This window comes from Dermacentor albipictus, chromosome 7 (genome assembly GCF_038994185.2).
Source record: "Dermacentor albipictus isolate Rhodes 1998 colony chromosome 7, USDA_Dalb.pri_finalv2, whole genome shotgun sequence".
In the NCBI taxonomy this organism is placed as follows: domain Eukaryota; kingdom Metazoa; phylum Arthropoda; class Arachnida; order Ixodida; family Ixodidae; genus Dermacentor; species Dermacentor albipictus.
In genome coordinates this window covers 36,819,914-36,832,217 of record NC_091827.1, presented here as the reverse complement: position 1 = coordinate 36,832,217, position 12,304 = coordinate 36,819,914, and the positions used below count along the sequence as shown (strand labels likewise).

The 12,304-nt window shown below is 52.2% G+C and overlaps 1 protein-coding gene across 4 annotated transcripts in view; it reads right to left on the bottom strand.

Annotated features, from left to right (window-relative positions):
- The window catches only part of pros (homeobox protein prospero), a 250,832-nt gene that overhangs the window by 91,112 nt on the left and 147,416 nt on the right, over positions 1 to 12,304 (bottom strand). The gene's annotated exons all lie outside the window — the stretch shown is intronic.

The window sequence follows — 12,304 nt, the reverse complement described above, 5'->3', positions numbered from 1 at the left end:
TTGGCTCTACCACCTGTTCTTCTAGATTATCGTTTTGCAGCGATGATTCTGGCCTAGGTGCCTTGCACGCTTTGTATTCTTTTTTGTTGTGACTTCTCTTTTGCCATTCCTGCTCCCTGTCACCGTATGCAAGAAAGCTCGTCACGAATGATTTAATGGACAATAAAACTGGGATGAAGTGACACGGCTATCATAATCGGGGCTTTCCCGTGGCTATCGACGACATGGGCCGGAAAGGTTAGGTAGCAAGCTGTAAGAAGAAGCGATCGGTACGCTTCGCGGTGAGCAACAACAGAATTGTCTTAACCGAAATTCGCGCTTCACAAACTTGCACCGCGTTGCGTAAGTTAGCATGTAGTAAGCATGCTTAAACAAGTAATGGTGTTAAGCTGCTGAGCACGAGGTCGCGGGATCGAATCCCGGCCACGGCGGCCGCATTTAGATGGGGGCGAAACGCGAAAACACCTGTGTACTTAGATTTGGGTGCACGTTAAAGAACCCCAGGTGGTCGAAATTTCCGGAGTCCTTCACTACGGCGTGCCTCATAATCAGAAAGTGGTTTTGGCACGTAAAACCCCATAATTTAATTTTTTTTGACAAGTAAGCATGCTTGTCGACGTGGTGCTCTTGTGCGATGCTCTAGAGCACCGCACGCGTAATGCGAAGACGTGGGATCATTCCCCACTTGCGGCAAGTTGTTTTTTTTTCATCCACCTTCATTGCCACTAATTTGTCATTTTCTTTAATTCTATTAGTAAGTACAAGTGATTTTCCCTATGATTTCCTTGGTGCCATTGTTGGCTTCTGATGATATGATTAATAAAAATGGGGCCCCTCGGTTAACCCCCTTTCTTCAAGTTCTGTATATGACATTTGAAACGGTGTATATATATATATATATATATATATATATATATATATATATATATATATATATATATATATATATATATATATATAAAGGAGAAGAAAGGGGGTTAATATATATATATATATATATATATATATATATATATATATATAAAGGAGAAGAAAGGGGGTTAATATATATATATATATATATATATATATATATATATATATATATATATATATATATATGTATGTATATATATATATATATATATATGTGTGTGTGTGTGTGTGTGTGTGTGTGTGTGTGTGTGTGTGTGTGTGTGTGTGTGTTCCGCAAAAAACAAGTGCCAGGATTCTCATCCGTGCTAATCTACAAGCTGGAAAAGCGAAGACGTAAGCACCTTATCAAGAGAAGCAAAGCGAGACGAGCACACCACTTTTTGTCACATTCCACTTGTGCGCCTGCATCGCCGTCCGGCAAATTCGAAACTGCCGCGCGTGAGAGCTATACGCTGATTCAGCGTCTGCTCCGAGAAGCCAAAAAGCGCTGCCAAATTTACGCTGCCGAAGCACTCGACGCAGAAACCACGTGCGCAGCTTTTCCCTTCGTCGCTACGGGACGCTGTCCGCGACGACATCGCCGGAAAAGCGGCCGTTAGGGAAAGAAATGAAGGAACGAAATAACAAATAAAGAAAGACAAGTGAGAAGAGCCAACGGAACCGAGGGGTCCTATCTCGTTGTTGTTGTTGTTGTTGTTAGCTGCGCCCACACGAGGCCAATAGACGGTCAGTGAGTGAAACCAGGGAATGCGCAGGGGAATTTAACGGTTGTTTCTTTAAAGCGAATATCAGAAGTGAGGAAAAGCGAAGTGAACGTCTACGAAGAGACATCTCAACGCAGGTGGGAGCGGAACCCACACATCTCGCGCTACGCACGCGATGCTCTACCGTTAAACTACCACGGCGGTTCGAGTAATAATGCTCCACAAAAGCACACGAGAAAGGAGCTTCTTCTCTTGCCTCCCCCCCCCCTGTTTCCCCCCCCCCAAGTTTTTTGAAGAAACCATTCGCCCTTCCTCCTGTGACAGTTCCTTAATTTCTCGAACAGCGCGAGCGAAAAAAAAAAATGGCTGTGGCTTAGCTAAGGTTAAGCCCAGGATGCGAAGCATACTAGCCTTTATTTTAGTTGTTGAACCACTGTTTAGCCTGGTGAACTGCTGTTGCTTGGCTACATTTGGTTCGGCTAGACGAAGAAACAACTCATGCAGGCGAGCGCACGAGCTGAGACCCGGCTGTGTAGCTACGCGGCCGCAAGCGAGCGCACGAGTTGAGCCTCCGCTTTTGCAGCTGTTATGACGTCATATGGTAGCTACGCGGCCGCGCAGCAAGGAAGAGCGTGGTTGTGCGGCTAGTATGCTTCGCATAAAAGGAGCTTCTTCTCTTCCCCCCCCCCCCGCTCCCACCCCCCCATGTTTTTTGAAGAAACCGTTCGCCCTTCCTCCCGTGACAGTTCCTTAAGTTCTCGAACAGCGCGAGCGAGAGAGAGAGAGAGAGAGAGAGAGAGAAAGCAAGGACAGGAAAGGCAGGGAGGTCAACCAGAAGAGTATCCGGTTTGCTACCCTACACTGGGGGTGGGGGAAAGGGGAATAGAAAAAGGAGAAAGGGAGAGAGCGAGTTTAAGAGACCGTTTATAGTGTCCCTGTGCATAGTGTCCCGCCCGCACGTACTCAGCGCGAGCGAAGAAAAGTATAGGTCAGGCGGGAGAAACGAATCTTGGGAGCCAGAGCAAGATCGCATGTATATACGCCCCAACGCGGCCACAGCGTCGTTCGTTGACGCCGATGCAGCTGCCGCAGCCGGCAGCGGGGCACGACGGACGCAAGCAGCGCGGGGGCCAAGACGAGAAAAAGCCGGACGCGTACTTCTTTGCCAACGGCCTCCTCGCGGAGGCCAAGATACGCGGCACGGGCGGCGGCGGAGGCTCGTTACGCTAGGGAGCAGCAGGTTGTTGGAAGACAGGTGAGAGGACGCAGCCGCCGCTGACGACGACGACGAGGACGACTTCTCAGCACCTGCGTCGACGCCCCCCCTCCCTCCTTCGGCGACGACGACAACGAGCGCAGCGGCGTCGAGGTCGCGCTGCCACCACGACGGTCAGTTGCGCTGACCTCGCCGATGACCAGTGCCTGTGCAGAAGCCCGGCAGTTGCAACGGAAAATACACTAATGCGCGGCTTCATAACCAAAGGCTTGTTTAATTATTTTTGGTTCGGTTCCTTTCCGCATCCCCCGCCCTTTTGCTCGTTATTTACTTCTTTCCTTTCCTCATTCATCCTGTCCTCTCATCCTTCTTTCATTCCTTCCTTCCTTCATTCAATCCTTTCCTTTCTTTTGATGTCCATTGCGTAATTCTTTTCTTTTTTTGTTGTTCGTTATCGCTTCTTTCCTTCCCATATTTCTTCGTTTCCCTCTTTAATCTTTCTTTCATTCATTACCCTCCGTTCCTTCATTCTTATATAGTCGTTTCTCTTTCTTTCATTCTTGTTTCTTCCTTTCCCCTTCCCTTCCCCCCATTCCTTCCTTCCTTCCTTCCTTCCTTCCTTCCTTCCTTCCTTCCTTCCTTCCTTCCTTCCTTCCTTCCTTCCTTCCAGCATTGTATTCAATTCGATAAATCAATTCGCTCTTTCAAAAGCAAGCTTGACCACAGGTCGTCTTATTTCCCAAATGAAATATATGCCGTAGCATTGTTCACCCCGTACTATATCAATTTATCGCTACCTGACGCCACTTCTGGCTTTTGTACAATTTCCTCAATCTGTGTCATGCCACCTCGATAACGATGGTCGCCATGACGATTGGTTCTTCCGACAGCGTTTGTTGCGTCGTTTTCTCTCTCGCTCTCGTGAACTTTCTTTCTTATTTCTTTTCTTTTTCGCGGATTGCCTAGCGCGGAGAATAATCAATATAGTCCAACTTTTACAACGATCCTCTACGTAATCCTTTGCTCGTAATTTTCTCTTGCGTACTGTGCTGTGTACTGTTGCACCATATTCTTCGACAAATGTTTTTGTGTTCTCTAGCAGGAGGCCCCGTTATAGCCTTGTGCTACGAGACCTCCTTCTGTATGCTCACACATCTATGTATTTGGTACGCATAATGCATTGTACGTATAAACGATCGAGTGATCGACATCTTTACCGCACCAGTTTTTTTTTTTTCAAGTTTCTTGCGACTTACCAAGCACACCCCCTCGCCCCACTCCCCTCCCCACGCTAACAAGTGGCCGTATCGCTGCCGCAGAAGCGTTACGTTTAATTTGCTTAAATGATATTGCGCGACATGAAAACGACACGGACGTGAGAGAAAACGACTCACGTCCGTGTCGTTTTTATGTCGCTCAATATCACTTACGCAATGGATTACCAACTTGCCCGGAATGCTGCTCTCATTACGTTCAATTTACTAAAGCATCATATGCCTCGTTCATTACGATCGTTCGGCGTCCCTTGCTATAACAAGGCCCGTCTCGTCGCTCAAGTCGGCAGCACCGACCGAAACGCCGAGGATGTGGCTGCGGGCATCCGCCTCTCGCCAGAGGTCGCCCAGCGTGGGAGAGACGCGAAAGGAGAGCGGAAATCGCGCGAAGCCGGCCGCAGCCGACAAAAAGCCATCAAGGCGTCACGCGCGCGCTCGCTGTGCCGCTGTGCTCTTGCACGCCGACGGCGCTGACACAGGATGGGAGAGGCACGCGTTCTAGGCCTCCCCCCCATCCTGTCCATTCTTGTAGTTTCCGCGCGACCCGCGACGCGACTTCCGAGCAAAGAGAGACAGCCTTTCGCGCGCCGATATGTCGTCGTCGCGACGCGCACTGTTGGTCTCCTATACGAGTTGGCGCCTTTAGATCGCGTTCACACAGAGTTCACACGCCGCTTCGCGCCGCTATCGGCGAGGAGAAAAAGGCGGGCGAGGCGAGAGTAACGATAACCGCAGAAGATTGCGCAAGGAGGAAATACTGGGGAAGTGGGGAGGGGGGAGGGGGGGTGTCGGTCGCCCTCCATTTAAGGACACCCCTGAGCCCACGGAGGCGTGCTCGTTGATACAGTGCAGGCTCAGTTTAATGTACATTGTAGCAAGCCCTGGCTGCCTATAGCTAAAGGGCCTAAACAATTAGCTACAGTTATAGCTAGTTGGAGCTATCTAGCACTCTATACCGTACTCTGCGCGGTGTTCAGTGTTTCATTGTTGCAACATGGCGCGATAAATTGCTTACGCGGTGGGCGTAGATTTCGAGCACCTTGGTCTGCCTTCGCCATTGCCTCTAGATCAACAAAAAACAAAAATTGATAACAACGGGTTGTTTTCGAGCTCCCCTCCTATCGCAGTGCGGCCGTGGGCGTGGAACACGCGACGAACCCGTGCGGCTTCACTGTGTACGCTGAGAAGGCCAGTTTCTGCGACCGATGAACCACCTGCCACGCGTAGGTGTTCCACGCGTAGTCAGATCCCAACCTGGACCCCGAGCTTCTCTGGGTGTTATTTCGGACACTGTCAAGCTTGGCCACGCTGTCGAATGCCATCATGTTGGGTCTCTTGAACCAATTGCAGATGGCTTCTAAGGGCCTAATTAGCAATGACAGTGGCCCAGGCAATTAGTACATGACCGGGGTTGTTGGAGAAGTATGGGAGAGGCCTTTGCCCTGCAGTGGGCGTAACCAGGCTGATGATGATGATGAGTGGCCCAGGGCTAAATTAACAATACTTTCCGTTCGTAGAGCCCTCTTTGCCATCGGCTGGCAGCCTTAGCTAACGATAGGTCCAACATCAGGATAGGCTGCGATTTGCTCTTGCGACCAATTCCACAGCGTAATACTCCTTTTGCGAATAGGGGCCCAGAATCGCCTGTTCAGCTGGCCGGAAGAAGAAGAAGAAGGAGGAGGAGGATACCTGTCCGAGTGAACTGTATGGCGGAAACAAACGCGAGAGGAAGCCCGAGAGGCGAGAAGGCGCTGGCCCACTTCCGCCCATATGCAGAGCGCGCGCGACGTCTTCCGCTTCATTCGCGGCTGTGTCTCTCACGCACGGCTGGATGCTACGTCGTCGCGGTCCGCGCGCTCCTGGACCGGGGGGACACATCCGACGGAAGGACGCAACACACGTCGCCGTCGGCTCGCGCGCGACGTGCGGAGACGCCTGCACGGTCTGAATGGCGCGCCGCCCCCCCTTCTCTCTCTCTCTCTCTTGTTTCGCCCGAGGCTCCTCCGCTGGTGCCCAGATCCGGCGATGGAAGAGCGCCTCCTCCTCGAAAACAATGGCGGGCGTCAAGAACTACGCAGGAAGCGCGCGCCTTGCCTCGCCCAACCCCGCGAACCTGCGCTCCTCACCCCTTGTACGCGTCGCCCTCATCGGGACGGAACAGCAGCGAGGGAATCGCAGAATTTACGCGTACGAGCGTTCCGTAAGGGAGGGGACGGGCGTACCGCAAGGTCCCGCGCATTGTGCATGTCGCGCGTGAAGAATACCGAAGCGTTTAATGACGCGTTAGCGATGGAGACGACGCGAAAGTTCGGCGTTACCAAGTTACGCTCGAACAGCTTATATTATCTGGCAGTACTTGCAAATGCACACATTTGCGCAACGATACGACGGCTTGCTGTTTGCTTGTATTATTGTACGGATGTAGGACGTTTTGCTTCTCGTTTCTTGTGCGAGTGCCGCCGAAGCAGTGCTTGGTCAGTTTGTCATTTTGTATGAACAGCAGCCAGGTGCATTTAGTCATACGTGACATCAAGAATAATTTCTTTTCTTCTGCCGCTGCGATGTGCGAGATCTCGATCCCGCCAAGATCTCGGTCTCAGTTACAGTTGAAGGCCACAATCGCGCTGCTGCGGTTGCTGAAGCCAACCGGACCGAGTGACCGCCTGTGAGGCTGTGACGAACTCTCCAGTGCAAGCGCCTCCGGCGTACCAATAATTAAACACGGTCATATCTCCTCGTATTTACCCTTTTCGCCTTCTCCTCCTCTGTGGGGTAGCAAACTGGGCGCAGTTTTTACAGGGAAGCTGTTTATGGCTAGGTTCTGGCGGATCTCGCCTCTGCGGACATAGACCAACAATTTCTCATACTTGAGCCGATCCCGAAGATAGTGCAATGCCGGGCCGACCCGCGGCGGAGGTGCAGTTCGCCATTAAGGGGCCCACATACACAGCTTCGCTGGTCATCCTTCTTCACAGAGCGGAAGGGCACTGAATTTTTGGTTACTGCACCCCCCCCCCCCCCCTTGCTGCTCATTTGTCTCGTATTTTCGTTCTCGTTTTGCCGCTCCAGAGACCAGACTTGCCCCTTGCCTTGTGTGCGGGATTTTGCGGTATTTCGTTCCCGGGTGGCTTCCTCTCGCTAACCAAGGCGTTGTCCACCACCGCCCCCCCTCCCCCCAATATCGCCCGCCGTAGTACATTCTCCGCTTCCGCTATAGCTGGAGCTGACTGCGCGAGGGCGTGTTGAGCATCGCCCGTTCCGATTGTCGGCGGCAAAACACAAGCGGCGGCGACGACGAATCGACGACGTCAAACCCCCGCAGTACGATTCTCGTCCTCCTCACTCCCACGTTTTGTTTCGGACGCCGCCAGGGTGCGCCGCGTTCGCTGAGTGTGCACCTAGGCGCGCCTTCTCGGCCTTGTTGTATGCATAACGGGAAGTGTGCGCTGTTGCGGTCGTCGCGGGGGTGGTCACGGGTTCGCGCGCGCTTCCTGCTCCGAGAAAGGAGAGCTGTTCCTCTTTCTCTCTCTGGAGGGCGCGCGCTCCCGTAGCGCACAATGCGCCCACCGGACGTCTTTTCCGCGGGCGCCGCTAATAGGACGGGCACTTGCTCCAGCGGCTGCTGCCCGGACGGCGCCGTATTTGAGGCCGGAAAAAGGATATAGGCTCGACCGAAGGGGGCCCGCTTTGCGTGAACGGAGTGGTGTCGCTCTGTGTTTTCGCTAACGAGGACGCTGCAGTGTCGTGACCGTGGGGTTCAGCGGTTTTAAGTGACTGGCTTATTGAGATGAGCGCCTAAAACGAAAAAAAAAGGGGGGGGTCAGGATGCGACGCTGTCCCCTCTCCACTTGCTGCGACTTCGAGGGAGTTCGGCGCGGTCACTCGTGGTTACTCTCCATATGTACTACGCATCATCGACTCCGTGTAGATGGCGAAAGCTATGGGTAGCGTCGCCCAATCAGAGCACCGGACCGGAGTGAAGCGCTCCCCCATTGGTTCACGCTGATGGCCCTTCACGCTGAAGATTAGCCGAGTGAATGGAAGCTTCGCGGATGGGGGAGCCCGCGTTGGGGGAGCCCGCGTTCCTTCTATGGAACACGCAGCCGCCTCTCGTAGATCTACAGGAGTTCTAGCCTTCAGTGCGCTGCACGGAACTGGTCAGGCATGTTCGCGTTCTTCCACGTAAATTCAGTGACGACGTACTGGCTTTGGTTGCTATAAATGAAGATATGTGTCGGCGTTAACTCTCGGACAGAAAACTCGAAACGCTGAAGTCGAAACAAAAAGACAGAAAACGAATGGGCGTGTTATCCTACGCACACGAGTTCTTATAGTTATCGAACTGTCGCGAGAAAGAACAAGCGCGCTTGGCTTCGCCTTATCTTGCGCTAGGCGGCGCCATCTTTGATCTCACCCGTCTTAGAGGACGCCGCCCAAAGACGACGCGGTATCAAAACCGAAGTCGCCGACTTGTCGCTATACTTGACCTGGGTTTTCCTTTGAAGCGGTCCGCCCGGCTCGCTCATTCGGTCAAGTGTACGCGGACCTGCGACCAATGCCACTGTACCCGATATCAAGAAGATGCCGTCCTTCTGCACTTCCCATGCAGTATACATAATCTCGACCAATCTCTACCCTGTATATGCGTGCTTTCGAAGAACGCTCTTGGAAAGTGGGTGGTGCGGTCCAAAAGTAGGCGCGGCATCGAAGTTCAAGTGATCGACCTACGCACCCTCAGCTGAGAGGCGCGCCGTTCGGCGCACTTTGATTGGCGCTCATCGAGCGATACACGAAAGGAAATCAGGGGCGGAATCTTATAACGGTTCGGTTGGGGAACCGTTCCTTTGGCCTCACCTGATTGGCCAAAATTTTTATTACGTCACAGGTCGTCAGAGGCAGCGGGGCGGTATCACAATTTTCGAATACGTCACGCATCTGTCAATCATCTTCAAAGCGAACCGGTCGTAGGAACCGGCGAAGGGGTAGTCCGCTTTGGGTTCCGTTGCTGTGGCTTGGCTTTGTCTTGTGACCCTAGCCGCGCGCGCCGGTCGCGCGACCCCGGAGACACGCGGGCGTTGCGCGCGCCTGCGTTGGTTGCTTCGGAGGCTATTACTTGCCTTCGTCGTCTGCTTGGCGTTCCTCTTTCGGTGTCGACCACGGCTGGAAGCGCGATACGCATTTGAAGAAGTGACGGATAATGAGTTGCACCGCCCTTGCTGGCTTTCTAAGTAAACCTTTTGCAGGCTACGCTATCAAATGTAGGGGACTCAGGTGCAAGCGTACGAGTGGCCATTCCACGCAGAGGAAGGAATATTGCGCGCTGCGGTTCATCGCCAGTGGCCTGCACCCAGTGGCGTAGCTAGGTCGTCTGGCACCCGGGGCCCATAGGTCTTCTGTAGCCCCCCCCCCCCCCCCCCACCCCGGGTGTAGCCGGCGGAAAGAGGGGTGTCTTCAGACAGGCCCCTTGCACCCCCCCCCCCCCCCTATTGCTACGCCACTGCCTGCACCTCCCAGAGGTCGTTCGGACGTGAAGCATTCATCGGAATGACCTAGATCTCTGCTGCCGACACCGTCCACAAAGTTGCTCTCGCAATTACTGTGTTGGCCGGTTGAAGGGCTGGGTCAGCTTTCCCGTGACCTCAGCTTCAAAGCCAATGCCAAGGAGATATTTGCATGGTGATATCGAATTCTCAGTGCTATCGCCAGCGTGAATAGCTTGCAGATCGCCGCTCAGCAGTCAGAAGGGTTCAACCTAGGCTGGTTCAGCACTTCCATCGTTCGGCTAACAAAACTGTACAGTCAGGACGGGAAGATATTGTGGAGATATCTTATTTGGCTGCCCTTTTTTCTCTATTTCGGTAGTGCCATACTTTGTCTCTTCTCAATTTCACGGCACAGCGCGCACCGTCAGCACCACACTCTTCGATTTGACTTCGCGCAGGCAATGCAGGGCCAGTGTATCGTAATGTTCGATTTCAAGTTCCATTGCTTTTATCACGCGACGCGCCGTGGGGCTTATCGCAGGGACAGCGGCAGCGCGGCGGCGAGCAAGTCATGTCCGAGCCGATGACGAAAGGCGAAAAAAGATGGAAAATTGATATAGTCGGCTAGTAAAGGTGTCCCTAAGAACCAGTTCACGGTTTTGTCGCGCTCGCTACTTGAGAAGTGCCGGCAGTGCATTCCTGTTGCATGCATCCTGCGAGCTCCTGGTAGCAGACGACATAGCGCTGCGCTCTGCCAACTCATTTACGCTTGCGATACCGCCTGTCGGCTGAGAATAAAAAAGAATGACATTAACAAATTACTTCTGCATTGCGTAAACGCCCGGCACCACACGTTTATACTTCAGAACTTGGCGTATAATATTAAATTTATATTTTACATTTATTTAGCAAGCGGAAACATTCTGCAATTCCTCGATTAGCTCGTCATATAATGACGTACACTTCAGAGGTGGCACCCTCTCATCTATTGGTCGCGTCCTCCCCTTCTTCCACTGCCGGCTTGGGAGTGGCACATCTAGTGACGTAAGCGGCGAAGCGAACGGTTCGTATTCCGAACCGTTATAAGATTCGGCCCCAGGTGAAGGAATGGACGGCAGTTTGGGGTGCGATCTTGTACGCGTTCCAAAATAGAACGGAGGCGGTTCGTTCCACCGAGCCAAACACGATTCGTCAATTTGAACCGTGCCGAACGCCATGACGTCAATTGTGACGTGATCTGCTGTCAATCATTCCGTGTCGTCTGCTATCGGACGAACGGAACGGAACATACCGCCTATTTCGTGACGTAAAGAACGAACCGCCTCCGTTCTATTTTGGAACGCGTACAAGATCGCACCCCAGATGGTAATATTGTTGGCATACAGAGCTCCAAAGGGCAGCATAAACATTTTGTGATACTAAAGCCATGACAGTATCTGTTTCACATTTATCGATCAATCGTTGAATTGATTGGTTATCTCCTTTGACGGACTGGTCTAAGGTGGGTGAAGGCGCACTTGCATGGTAGATGGCGAGCGTTGAGGGAGTTATGGGATATTATTATAGAACGAGGTGGGCGGAGCACGGTTGGAATAACGTAACGATTCTTTTGGCTCGATTCTACACTTTTCTTTTCATTTGCCGCTCACGACCGGCCAATCATGGTGACAACATACACGCGGGTCGCTGCCCGGGCCATTGACGAAGTGCTGAAAGGAAGAATAATTGGCCTAGAATCGCAACATTAACCACGCCCGGAGTTTGATCCCCCCACAACACATTGCAGTTCACTGTTTTTTCCACTTGGGTGCTGCAGCGCTTCGAGGTGGGTTTCGGGAAGGCAACTAAGGCGGCAGTTGCCACGCTTCGAGAGAGAGAGAGAGAGAGAGAGCAAAACTTTATTGGTTCTATCAAGGGGTTTAGCGGTGAGCCGTCTTGCGCTTGCTGCCTGGCTTCTCAGCACGGGTGTGCCCCTATTCCAGGGCTCCGCTGAGCCTGGCCACTTCGCACGCGTGCTGCACGATTGCCCTTTGGGCGGTGAGCTCGCTGCTGGTGAGCAGGCCCTCCCATTGCTCCGCACTCGGGTTTTTATGTTTATGGAATGTGTAGTTATGCTTACATTCCCATGTTACGTGGTAAAGAGTTGGTATTTCTCCGCACCATGGGCAGGAGTTTCTGTATTGTGTCGGGTACATTTTACTTCGAATGGACCCACAGTAGTGCGGGTCCATTCGGCGGGGCTCGCATTCAGACGAAGACTTCTCGCGCTATTTAACTCTCTGTAAGAGGAGATGCTATAGGCAATCGTAATGTCGGACATACAATTATAGCGAACGAGGCCGATCTATGACAAAATGCACTTAGGAACGAAAACATTGGTATATTCGGTTCCAGATGTTCAGCGCTCTCATGTAGCGAAATAAATCCCAGCAGTAGTATTGAAGCTTTCTTATTCTCACCCCTACGGTATATTCCGGGAAGACCACCTGATGTACTTTTGCCAAGGACCTCTGTGCTGTACAGCCTTTCAACGAACGTCTCAAGTCAGTCGCCTTCATGTGCTGCAGAGGAGCTTGAGCGACCGACTTATAGACTAGCGGCAAATTGTTTAGAGCGTGTGAACGAGTTATTGGCCTCCCTTCCTTTCGTTCCCCCTCCCCATGCGTAGGGTAGTAAACTGGACAAATCCCATAGTTAACCTCTCTCTCTCTC